Here is a 12,687-nt window from a genome sequence, read left to right on the forward strand (position 1 = left end):
ATTGGAATTACATTCCTTCAATTGGAATGTGTTGCATCAAGCCTAAGTCTTGTAATTATCTCTTTGAATGATGAAAAATAACAATTAAACTAATAAAATCAATGTAAAAACATGTGAGAAAGAATTAAAAAAGAGATTAAGCTCAAATCGTGGTTTACAGATGGCAAATCACTTTCATGTTGTTTAAAGCCATTAACTCATTATCGCAGCTTAAGCCAAGGTGAGATGAGGGCCCTAGGGCTGTGTGACACTTCTTGGGCATGGGCGATACCAAATGTATAGTGTATGTGTCCTACAAATGAAAGGATTAAAGGAAATGCAAATTTCTTCAAGCCAATTTGTCCAATGCTAGAATTGAGCTTGGAGGGTTATGGTGTGATGCATTTGATGAGATTTTCAGTGAGAAAATGGTGTAAAATGCATGGATTGCTGGATGATTAAGTCCAATGCTCATGGAAGTGAGCCTGGGTGGCGATTGGCGGCGACTTGGGGATTGGAATTGCATTCCTTCAATTGGAATGTGTTGCATCAAGCCTAATTCTTCTAATTGTCTGTTAGAATGATAAAAAATGACGATAAAAGTAATAAGATCAATGTAAGAAAATGTGAGAATTAATTGAAGAACAGATTAAGCTCAAATCATCGTTTACAGATGGCAAATCACTTTCATGTCGTTTAAAGCCATTAACTCATTATTGAAGCTAAAACCAAGGTGAGATGACGGCCTTAGGGGTGTGTGACACTTCTTGGGCATTAGCAATTGAAAATGATACCATCTAATGTGCAAGTTCATCCCTAACCCTACTTGAGAATTTAGTTACCCATAAATATAATGGACAACAAAAATCTCCAGAGAAAACTGAAGCAAACGGTGGCCATGGAAGTGATTTTCTCCTCTCTTCAGATCTGCCTCTTGTGCCTCTTCCTCCCCTCCATTTCGTGCTAATGATATGCTTATATAGGGTAAGAAAGAAACCCTAATGTCCTCTTGATTTCCGCATAAAAAATGGCCTAAATTTTAGGACTTATCTTGGCAGCCACGTACAGCCTTCAGGATTTCGAATTTGGAAATCCTTATTAGAGACAAAGTTATAACCCTTTAAGATAGCTTTCAAATGCATTAAGAATCGCATCAATCCGATATATGAGTAAATAGATACAGTCAAAAGACTAAAGTATGTCCAGACTGTCTCCTAGCAAATTTCGGACTTGGACTTTTTGTGGTTTCATTTTGTGATTTTTTTTCTTTTTCTTTTCTTCCAAATTGCTCTTAAACCTCATGAATGTCCTCCTTTGAATTTGGCTGGGCTTGACTTGCTCTTTTATAAACTCTGAAATTAGACATAAAAAAACTACTTAGGAATATCCCAACGTAAATAGAAATTCAATTTAAGAATACACATTAATTCCTATGATTTCTATTTACATTCTAGTATTTTAGTCCAATAATAGGGTATATAGAGTGCACTTTCGCACACTCATCACACCCCCCAACTTACTCCTTGCTAGTCCCTAGCAATTTTCATGTCAAAACAACAAAAGAGACTAAAGAAAATCATACATAAAGGCCATCAAGTCACACTTTCCAGATTCACATATCAAAACAGTCTAAAGAATCCAATAACCCATCAAGATCAATCCACCTATAGCAATCCACAGAGTGTGTGTGTGTTCTCCAAGCCATAACCATCGTACCACTAACCTTGACACATGCAACATCAAGAACATCTTAAGCAGAAGGTTCAACTCCATAACTCACGGGTATAATAGTGTTTCGTGTAAGGGCTCTCTCTATGGAGTTGACAATGGGTGTATATACACTCTCATGAAAAATTAGGCAATTATGTACAAGCAACAAGCAAACATTGATCTTATGATGGGAACACTAACAAATGAGACTTCCATCAATCTTTCCAACAGCTTACTTAGGATCAGAATGGTCAACACAAAAGGTTGTAATGTGGCTTGGTTTTGGGGTTATATAAAAAAAAAGGATGAAAGGGATTCAAAAAATTTCAAGTACATACAAAGGGAATTGTATTAAATATCTCAATAGACCACACTTCTCTCTTGATATACTCTCCAACTTTTCATATCATCAAATAATAATGCTTTTCCTTCTTCTTCCTCTTTTTTTTTTCAACAATTTGATGGACAAACACATGCCACTTTTGTATTCTTTCCATCTCTACCAACTTTTTTTTTTTTTTTGGAGCTCACTCAATTGAACACTTTGCAACTTGTACTCTTCTCTTTTTTTCCGTCGTCTTCTTCTTCTCTTTTTTTTTTTTAATTGAAAATGATAAAATTAAAGAAAGAAAATTCAAATTCCACACCTAGTATACACTTGGAAGTAAAAAGGGTAAGAAAATCTGTGTATAGGTTATACTCCAATGTGGAGAGGCATGGATGATATGGGCATATGAAAAGAAAAAGCTACAAGTGTTTTATTGGCTCAAAGTTGGCTACTAGGGGTCTATGATGGAAAGGATAGCTTGAAAGGCTCAAACGTTAATCCTAAGTTGACCTTCGTCATATCCCAAGTATATCCACCATTGTACTGCAAACCATGTAATGATATTCTCAAAAGAAGTGCCCAATTCAACAGATCAATGAACACTTATCACAATTTACTGCATTTGTATGCTCTCAATCCTCTCCAAACTCACATGAAAACTTAAGCAAAAGAGTTCTCTAGCTACATGTGTCAAACCACCATCTTACCACAAAACTTGGATAAGTGCATTAAGGCTTCTGTGAATGTTTCAGCAAAAAATGATCTGGTGGGTTTGGTGAATTCACGAAGATGGCTATGAATGAGAATGAGTACACATGTGAAAATGATGCACGTGTGATGCAAATTAAAAAAAAAATTGACACATGAAAATATGCCACAGAGTTCCAACAAGCATTTTAAAAACTGAATTTGCACCACCACCCCCCAACTTAAATGAAACATTGTCCTCAATGTTTAGGAATCAAAATTGAATGGGGAGTAACTGAAAATGGTAGAATACACCTGATGAGTGACGTGGGTAGCTCCCTAAACACCAAAGATGGTAATCTGAAATGACGAAATGAAACTATCCTGCAATCAAAAACAAAGAAACCAATAGCAAACAAAAAGGAAAAGAAAAAAAATAAGAAAAAACAAAAACAAAACAAAGCAAAACAAAATAAATAAAGAAACACATACCTTGGTGGTGTGGTCAAGGTTGATAGACTAGATCCACAAGTGGAATGTCTTCCACTTCCGGAACTTGCCTATCAATTAATATTTTAAGGCGTTGACCATTTACTTTAAAGATCCGACCATCCTTAGGATCTTCTATTTCTACCACCCCATTTACAAAAATATTTTTCACTAGAAATAGGTCAGTCCACCTAAACCGAAGTTTTCCTTTGTGCTTGTGAGATCCAAAATCATATAAGCATATTTGGTCATTAGGTTTAAACCTCTTCCTAAGAATATTTTTATCATGAAACGCTTTCATTTTAACCTTATAGACTTTAGACTTAGGCAAAGATTTCAATTTAACTCTTGGTGCTTTCATACTTACAGGAATCTGTTTTCCACATTTCTTAGGCAACTCCTCAAATTTCTATTGCCAAACCTGTGTGCCATAATCCTGAGTTTCATCAAAAACAGCACAAATATCAATAACATCAGATGAATCACTAACAGATGTATTAAACTCAGAATTCACAAGGGAATATTCAAGGGGATCAAAATCATGAGTTGTGTGAACTCCCTTGTCTATGAGTGCATCAATCATATACGTTTGGTGGCACTCGTCATTTGTTGGCTGCTTCTCAATATGGAAAATGTTGACCTCCATGGTCATGTTTCCAAAAGATAACTTCATCAACCCATTCCTGCAATTTATAAGTGCATTAGCCGTAGCAAGGAAAGATCTACCTAATATGAGAGGAACTTTAGAGTTAGACTCAACAACTGATTGAGTGTCCAAAATTAAGAAATCAACAGGATAATAAAACTTGTCAATTTGGATCAAAACATCCTCAACTATCCCTCTCGGTTTCTTAACTGAACGATCAGCCAACTGAAGCACGACAGAAGTAGGCTTAATTTCACCCAAACCAAGCTGCAAATAAATGGAATAAGGCATCAAATTAACACTAGCTCCTAGATCTAGCAAGGCTTGCCCAAACTCATGATTCCCAATATTACATGCAATGGTTGGACAACCAGGATCCTTGTACTTAGGAGGAATTCGCTGCTCAATTAGAGCACTAACTTGCTCTGTCAGAAATGCTGTCTTCTTAACATGGTGCTTCCTCTTAATTGTACACAAATCTTTAAGAACTTTTGCATAAGTGGGAACTTGTTTAATAACATGCAAAAGAGGAAGGTTAATCTTTACCTGCCTGAGGTTCTCCAAGATTTCATTACTAGGATCCAAAGTTCGCATACCAGATTTTAAAGCTTGAGGAAATGGTACCTTAACTGGACTCTTGATTACCTCGGCATCCTTGGGGAACTCGGCGCTATCATTGCTTTGTTCCTCTTCAACATCCTCTTGCTTATCAGTTGTTGGGATGTGTAAGGACTTACCACTTCTTGTCATAATGGCATGAACTTCTTTTAAATTCTTTTGTGCCATATGCTGACCTTGGGTGCGGATTGAGCTTGAGAAGGAAACTTGCCACGCTCATTCACACTTAAGGAGCTCATTATCTTGGATATATGACTCTTTATCTCTTTGTTTTCTTCAACAACCTGCATAATCAAAGATTCAAACTTTTGATTAGTTTTACTCTGTGCCTCAATAAAAGCATGCAAAGTGTCTTCTAAAGGACTCCTAGAAGATGAAGGTGCATGATATGGTGCAGGATATGATCTAGGGGGTTGTGTAGGCGGCTGGTTTTCAGATTTCCAACTAAAATTGGGGTGATTACGCCACTCAGGATCGTAGGTATTAGAGAAATGTGTAAAAGGCTTCTTGTACATACCTAAGGCATTACATTGTTCCTCATACATCCCTCTCATCTCAGCAAATGTGGGACACTCTTGGGCAAGGTGATCTACCTCGCCACACACAAAACATGGTCCAAAAGACTCTGCATGATTAGCCACGTGTGTTGGCTTTAAGTCTTTATTCTTCAACACTTCTAGCTCCCTAGTGAGCATCTCAACCTTAGCCTTTAGGTTATCTTCTTCCCTGAGATGGTAAATTCCACCACCATTTAGGTTTCCTGCAGGTCGTGACCTATTTGTGCTCTCAGTAGCACTAGGTCCAGTCCAAGTGTGAGCTTTTTCAGCAAGCTCATTGAGGTATTCTATGGCCTCATCAGGATCTTTCTGTAAGAACTCACCATTACACATCATCTCTACAAATTGACGCTCTCTAGGTGTAAGTCCCTCATAAAAATAACTCACTAAGTGCCAATTCTCATATCCATGGTGAGGACACATACTCAATAGCTCCTTAAATCTCTCCCAAGACTGATACAAAGTCTCACTGTCCTTTTGTACAAAGGTGGAGATTTGCCTTTTTAAAGCATTGGTCTTATGTTGGGGAAAGTATTTGTTAAATAAGACCTGAGTCATCTCATTCCATGACCCAATAGATCGTGGTCTCAATGAGTTTAGCCAACTCTTAGCTCTGTCCTTCAAAGAGAAAGGAAAGAACTTAAGTCTCACAATGTCATCAGTTGCATTTTGACTATGAAAAGTCGCAACTACTTCCTCAAACTCCCTAATGTGCACATATGGATTTTCATTTTCCAAGCCATGAAAAGTAGGGAGTAACTGTATCATCCCTGTTTTAAAATCCAATTGTCGAATATTAGCTGGAAACATGATGCATGATGGTGTGGCTGTGCGTGTAGGGTGGAGGTAATCCTGAAGGGTTCTAGTGGGTTGATCTTCGTGTTCACTCATTTTCTTAGAATTGGGAGTATTATCAAACAAATGATCAGAAAAATAAAACTCAGACTCTAACACAGGTCTACAAGCAAACCGACCCAAGGCGTCTCTATACCTGTGCATGCAAGGTAGAGAAAAACACAACACTAAAAAAAAACTACAAAAAGAAAAATAAAAAAAAATACAGCAAGCTAAAATAGGGAACGAAGTTACCGCCTTTACAAACTGTTGAAAAGAAAAAAACTATCTCACAATTCTTCTACCGTCTCCCCAGCAACGGCGCCAAAATTTGATTACGCCCAAAGAATAACGCGGTAGTTGTAGCATAGCTTTGGGGTGTCGATTCTACAGGGAGACAAATTAAAAGAATAGCAAGAGGAACAAAGAAACTAAAGAAAAAATATTAAATAAGTAATAGAGAACAAAGATTAATTTTAAATGTAAATTCAAGTGAAGCAAAGTGATTAACAGAAAAAGTACTCAAATTTAACAAACAGTAGAGCGTTGGGAATCCCTTGCACAAATCTGGTATTTTAATTATTCTTAATTCATTGGATAACTCAATTAGGAACTCAATTCCCGCAATTCCCAATCGGAAGGTATAGATTTATAAACCAGACTTAAATCAAATGTAACCCTTTGAAAAAACATTCACCACTTATAAAAAACGTGAATTACTACCCGTATTGATAAAATCCAATGACGACAATATACTCAGAAAACGATATTGCAGCAAAAAACTAAATCAATATAGATAAATAATTGATCCAAACATAATCAAAGAACTAATCCATTCAATAGAAAAAGCATGACTGAATCCATAAACACAATAAATTTTATGATTATTCGGAGAAGAAAACATCAACAATGAATTGAGAATGATAAAACGAAAGAGTTTTAGCAATTGAAAATCAAATACATGAATTAACAATAAATTAGAAATACCATCTAATGTGCAAGTTCATCCCTAACCCTACTTGAGAATTTAGTTACCCATAAATATAATGGACAACAAAAATCTCCAGAGAAAACTGAAGCGAACGGTGGCCATGGAAGTAATTTTCTCCTCTCTTCAGATCTACCTCTTGTGCCTCTTCCTCCCCTCCATTTCGTGCTAATGATATGCTTATATAGGGTAAGAAAGAAACCCTAATGTCCTCTTGATTTCCGCATAAAAAAATCGCCTAAATTTTAGGACTTATCTTGGCAGCCACGTACAGCCTTCAAGATTTCGAATTTGGGAATCCTTATTACAGACAAAGTTATAGCCCTTTAAGATAGCTTTCCAATGCATTAAGAATCGCATCAATCTGATATATGAGTAAAAAGATACAGTCAAAAGACTAAAGTATGTACAGACTGTCTCCTAGCGAATTTTGGACTTGGACTTCTTGTGGTTTCATTTTTTGATTTTTTTCTTTTTCTTTTCTTCCAAATTGCTCTCAAACCCCATGACTGTCCTCCTTTGAATTTGGCTGGGCTTGACTTACTCTTTTATAAACTCTGAAATTAGACATAAAAAAACTGCTTAGGAGTATCCCAAGGTAAATAGAAATTCAATTTAAGAATACACATTAATTCCTATGATTTCTATTCACATTTTAGTATTTTAGTCCAATAATAGGGTATATAGAGTGCACTTTCAGACACTCATCACACCCCCCAACTTACTCATTGCCAGTCCCTAGCAATTTTCATGTCAAAACAACAAAAGAGACCAAAGAAAATCACACATAAAGGCCATCAAGTCACACTTTCCAGATTCACATATCAAAACAATCCAAGGAATCCAATAACCCATCAAGATCAATCCACCTATAGCAATCCATAGAGTGTGTGTGTGTTCTCCAAGCCATAACCATCGTACCACTAACCTTGACACATGCAACATCAAGGTTAGTGGTTTGGTGGATGATTAAGTCCAATGCTCATGGCAGTGCGCCTAGGTGGCGATTGGTGGCGACTTCGGCATTGGAATTACATTACTTCAATTGGAATGTGTTGCATCAAGCCTATGTCTTGTAATTATCTCTTTGAATGATGAAAAATAACAATAAAACTAATAAGATCAATGTAAAAAAATGTGAGAAAGATTTAAAGAACAGATTAAGCTCAAATCGTCGTGTAGAGATGGCAAATCACTTTCATGTTGTTTAAAGCCATTAACTTAATATCGAAACTAAAACCAAGGTGAGATGAGGGCCTTAGGGGTGTGTGACACTTCTTGGGCATGAGCGATACCAAATGTATACTGTATGTGTGCTACAAATGCAAGGATTAAGGGAAATATAGATTTCTGCAATTCAATTTATCCAATGCTAGAATTGAGCTCAGAGGGTTATGGTGTGATGCATTTGATGAGATTTTCATTGAGAAAATGGTGTAAAATGCATGGATTGGTGTATGATTAAGTCCAATGCTCATGGAAGTGCGCCTAGTTGGCGATTGGTGGCGACTTGGGCATTGGAATTACATTCCTTCAATTGGAATGTGTTGCATCAAGCCTAATTCTTCTAATTGTCTCTTAGAATGATGAAAAATAAAGATAAAAGTAATAAGATCAATGTAAGAAAATGTGAGAAAGAATTAAAAAACAGATTAAGCTCAACTCGTCGTTTAGAGATGGCAAATCACTTTCATGTTGTTTAAAGCCATTAACTCATTTTCGACGCCTAAACCAAGGTGAGATGAGGGCCCTAGGGCTGTTTGACACTTCTTGGGCATGAGCGATACCAAATGTATAGTGTATGTGTGCTACAAATTCAAGGATTCAAGGAAATGCAGATTTCTTCAAGCCAATTTGTCCAATGCTAGAATTGAGCTTGGAGGGTTATGGTGCGATGCATTTGACGAGATTTTCAATGAGAAAATGGTGTAAAATGCATGGATTGGTGGACAATTAAGTCCAGTGCTCATGGAAGTGCGCCTAGGTGGCGATTGGTGGCGACTTGGGCATTGGAATTACATTCCTTCAATCGGAATGTGTTGCATCAAGCCTAATTCTTCTAATTATCTCTTTGAATGATGAAAAATAACAATAAAAGTAATAAGATCATTGTAAGAAAATGTGAGAAAGAATTAAAGAACAGATTAAGCTCAACTCGTCGTTCAGAGATGGCAAATAACTTTCACGTTGTTTAAAGCCATTAACTCATTATCGACACCTAAGCCAAGGTTAGATGAGGGCCCTAGGGCTGTGTGACACTTCCTGGGCATGAGCAATACCAAATGTATAGTGTATGTGTGCTACAAATGCAAGGATTAAGGGAAATATAGATTTCTTCAAGCCAATTTATCCAATGCTAGAATTGAGCTCGGAGGGTTAGGGTGTGATGCATTTGATGTGATTTTCATTGAGCAAATGGTGTAAAATGAATGGATTGGTGGATGATTAAGTCCAATGCTCGTGGAAGTGCGCCTAGGTGGCGATTGGTGGCAACTTGGGCATTGGAATTGCATTCCTTCAATTAGAATGTGTTGCATCAAGCCTAATTCTTCTAATTATCTCTTTGACTGATGAAAAATAACAATAAAAGTAATAAGATCAATGTAAAAAAACTATGAGAAAGTATTAAAAAAGAGATTATGCTAAGATCATGGTCTACAGATGGGAAATCACTTTCATGTTGTTTAACTCATTACGGGTGTGTGACACTTCTTGGGCATGAGCGATACCAAATTTATGGTGTATGTGTGCTACAAATACAAGGATTAAAGGAAATGCAGATTTCTTGAAGCCAATTTGTCCAATGCTAGAATTGAGCTTGGAGGGTTATGGTGTGATGCATTAGATGAGATTTTCATTGAGAAAATGGTGCAAAATATATGGATTGGTGGATTACTAAGTCCAATGCTCATGGAATTGCGCCTAGGTGGCGATTGGTGGCAACCTGGGCATTGGAATTGCATTCCTTCAATTGGAATGTGTTCCATCAAGCCTAATTCTTCTATTTGTCTCTTAGAATGATGAAAAATAACGATAAAAGTAATAAGATCATTGTAAGAAAATGTGAGAAAGAATTAAAGAACAGATTAAGCTCAACTCGTCGTTTAGAGATGATAAAAGTAAGAAGATCAATGTGTGAAAGAATTAAAGAACAGATTAAGCTCAAATCGTCCTTTAGAGATGGCAAATCACTTTCATCTTGTTTAAAGCCATTAACTCATTATCGACGCCTAAACCAAGGTGAGATGAGGGCCCTAGGGCTGTGTGACACTTCTTGGGCATGAGCAATACCAAATGTATAGTGTATGTGTGCTACAAATGGAAGGATTAAAGGAAATACAGAGTTCTTCGAGCCAATTTGTCGGATGCTAGAATTGAGCTTGGAGGGTTATGGTGTGATGCATTTGATGAGATTTTCATTGAGAAAATGGTGTAAAATGCATGGATTGGTGGATGATTAAGTCCAATGCTCATGGTAGTGAGCCTAGGTGGCGATTGGAGGCGACTTGGGCATTGGAATTACATTACTTCAGTTGGAATGTGTTGCATCAAGCCTATGTCTTGTAATTATCTCTTTGAATGATGAAAAATAACAATAAAACTAATAAGATCAATGTAAGAAAATGTGAGAAAGAGTTAGAGAACAGATTAAGCTCAAATTGTCGTTTAGAAATGGCAAATCACTTTCATGTTGTTTAAAGCCATTAACTCGATATCGAAGCTAAAACCAAGGTGAGATGAGGGCCTTAGGGGTGTGTGACACTGCTTGGGCTTGAGTGATACCAAATGTATGGCGTAGGTGTGCTACAAATGTAAGGATTAAAGGGAATACGGATTTCCTCAAGCCAATTTGTGCAATGCTAGAATTTAGCTGGGAGGGTTATGGTGTGATGCATTTGATGAGATTTTCATTTAGAAAATGGTGTAAAATGCATGGATTGGCGGATGATTAAGTCTGGTGCTCATGGAAGTGCGCCTAGGTGGCGATTGGTGGCGACTTGGGCATTGGAATTACATCCTTCAATTGGAATGTGTTGCATCAAGCCTAATTCTTCTAATTGTCTCTTAGAATGATGAAAAATAACGATAAAAGTAATAAGATCATTGTAAGAAAATGTGAGAAAGATTGAAAGGACAGATTAAGCTCAACTCGTCGTTCAGAGATGGCAAATCACTTTCATGTTGGTTAAAGCCATTAACTCAATATCGAAGCTAAAACCAAGGTGAGATGAGGGCCTTAGGGGTGTGTGACACTTCTTGGGCATGAGCGATACCAAATGTATAGTGTATGTGTGCTACAAGTGCAAGGATTAAGGGAAATATAGATTTCTTCAAGCCAATTTATCCAATGCTAGAATTGAGCTCGGAGGGTTATGGTGTGATGCATTTGATGTGATTTTCATTGAGAAAATGGTGTAAAATGTATGGATTGCTGGATGATTAAGTCCAATACTCATGGAAGTGCGCCTAGTTGGCGATTGGTGGCGACTTGGCGTTGGAATTACATTCCTTCAATTGGAATGTGTTGCATCAAGCCTAATTCTTCTAATTGTCTCTTTGAATGATGAAAAATAATGATAAAATTAATAAGATCAATGTAAGAAAATGTGAGAATGAATTAAAGAACAGATTAAGCTCAAATCGTCGTTTAGAGATGGCACATCACTTTCATGTTGTTTAAAGCCATTAACTCATTATCGATGCCTAAACCAAGGTGAGATGAGGGCCCTTGGGCTGTGTGACACTTCTTGGGCATGAGCGATACCAAATGTATAGTGTATGTGTGCTACAAATGGATGGATTAAAGGAAATACAGAGTTCTTCAAGCCAATTTGTCCAATGCTAGAATTGAGCTTGGAGGGTTATGGTATGATGCATTTGATGACATTTTCATTGAGAAAATGGTGTAAAATGCATGGATTGGTGGATGATTAAGTCCAATGCTCATGGCAGTGCGCCTAGGTGGCGATTGGTGGCGACTTGGGCATTGGAATTACATTATTTCAGTCGGAATGTGTTGCATCAAGCCTATGTCTTGTAATTATGTCTTTGAATGATGAAAAATAACAATAAAACTAATAACATCAATGTAAAAAATTGTGAGAAAAATTAAAAAAGAGATTAATCTCAAATAGTGGTTTACAGATGGGAAATCACTTTCATGTTGTTTAAAGCCATAAACTCATTATCGCAGCTTATACCATGGCGAGATGGGGCCTTAGGGGTGTGTGACACTTCTTGGGCTAGAGCGATACCAAATGTATGGTGTTTGTGTGGACAAATGCAAGGATTAAAGGGAATACGGATTTCTTCAAGCCAATTTGTCCAATGCTAGAATTGAGCTGGGAGGGTTATGGTGTGATGCATTTGATGAGATTTTCATTTAGAAAATAGTGTAAAATGCATGGATTGGTGGATGATTAAGTCCAATGCTCATGGAAGTGCGCCTAGGTGGCGATTGGTGGTGACTTGGGCATTGGAATTACATTCTTTCAATTGGAATGTGTTGCATCAAGCCTAATTCTTCTAATTGTCACTTAGAATGATGAAAAATAACGATAAAGGTAAGAAGATCATTGTAAGAAAATGTGAGAAAGAAGTAAAGAACAGATTAAGCTCAAATCATCGTTTCGAGATGGCAAATCACTTTCATGTTGTTTAAAGCCATTAACTCAATATCGAAGCCAAAACCAAGGTGAGATGAGGGCCTTTGGGGTGTGTGACACTTCTTGGGCATGAGCGATACCAAATGTATAGTGTATGTGTGCTACAAATATAAGGATTAAGGGAAATATAGATTTCTTCAAGCCAATTTATCCAATGCTAGAATTGAGCTCAGAGGGTTATGGTG

General features: G+C 37.1%; 1 non-coding gene across 1 annotated transcript; it reads left to right on the forward strand.

The window, feature by feature from the left end:
* Positions 1 to 5,417: 5,417 nt before the first annotated feature.
* LOC122290614 lies at positions 5,418 to 5,525 on the forward strand. The gene has a single exon (XR_006236476.1). It is a non-coding gene; the product is annotated as a small nucleolar RNA R71 (small nucleolar RNA).
* Positions 5,526 to 12,687: the final 7,162 nt, after the last annotated feature.

This window comes from Carya illinoinensis, chromosome 12 (assembly GCF_018687715.1).
Source record: "Carya illinoinensis cultivar Pawnee chromosome 12, C.illinoinensisPawnee_v1, whole genome shotgun sequence".
Classification (NCBI taxonomy): domain Eukaryota; kingdom Viridiplantae; phylum Streptophyta; class Magnoliopsida; order Fagales; family Juglandaceae; genus Carya; species Carya illinoinensis.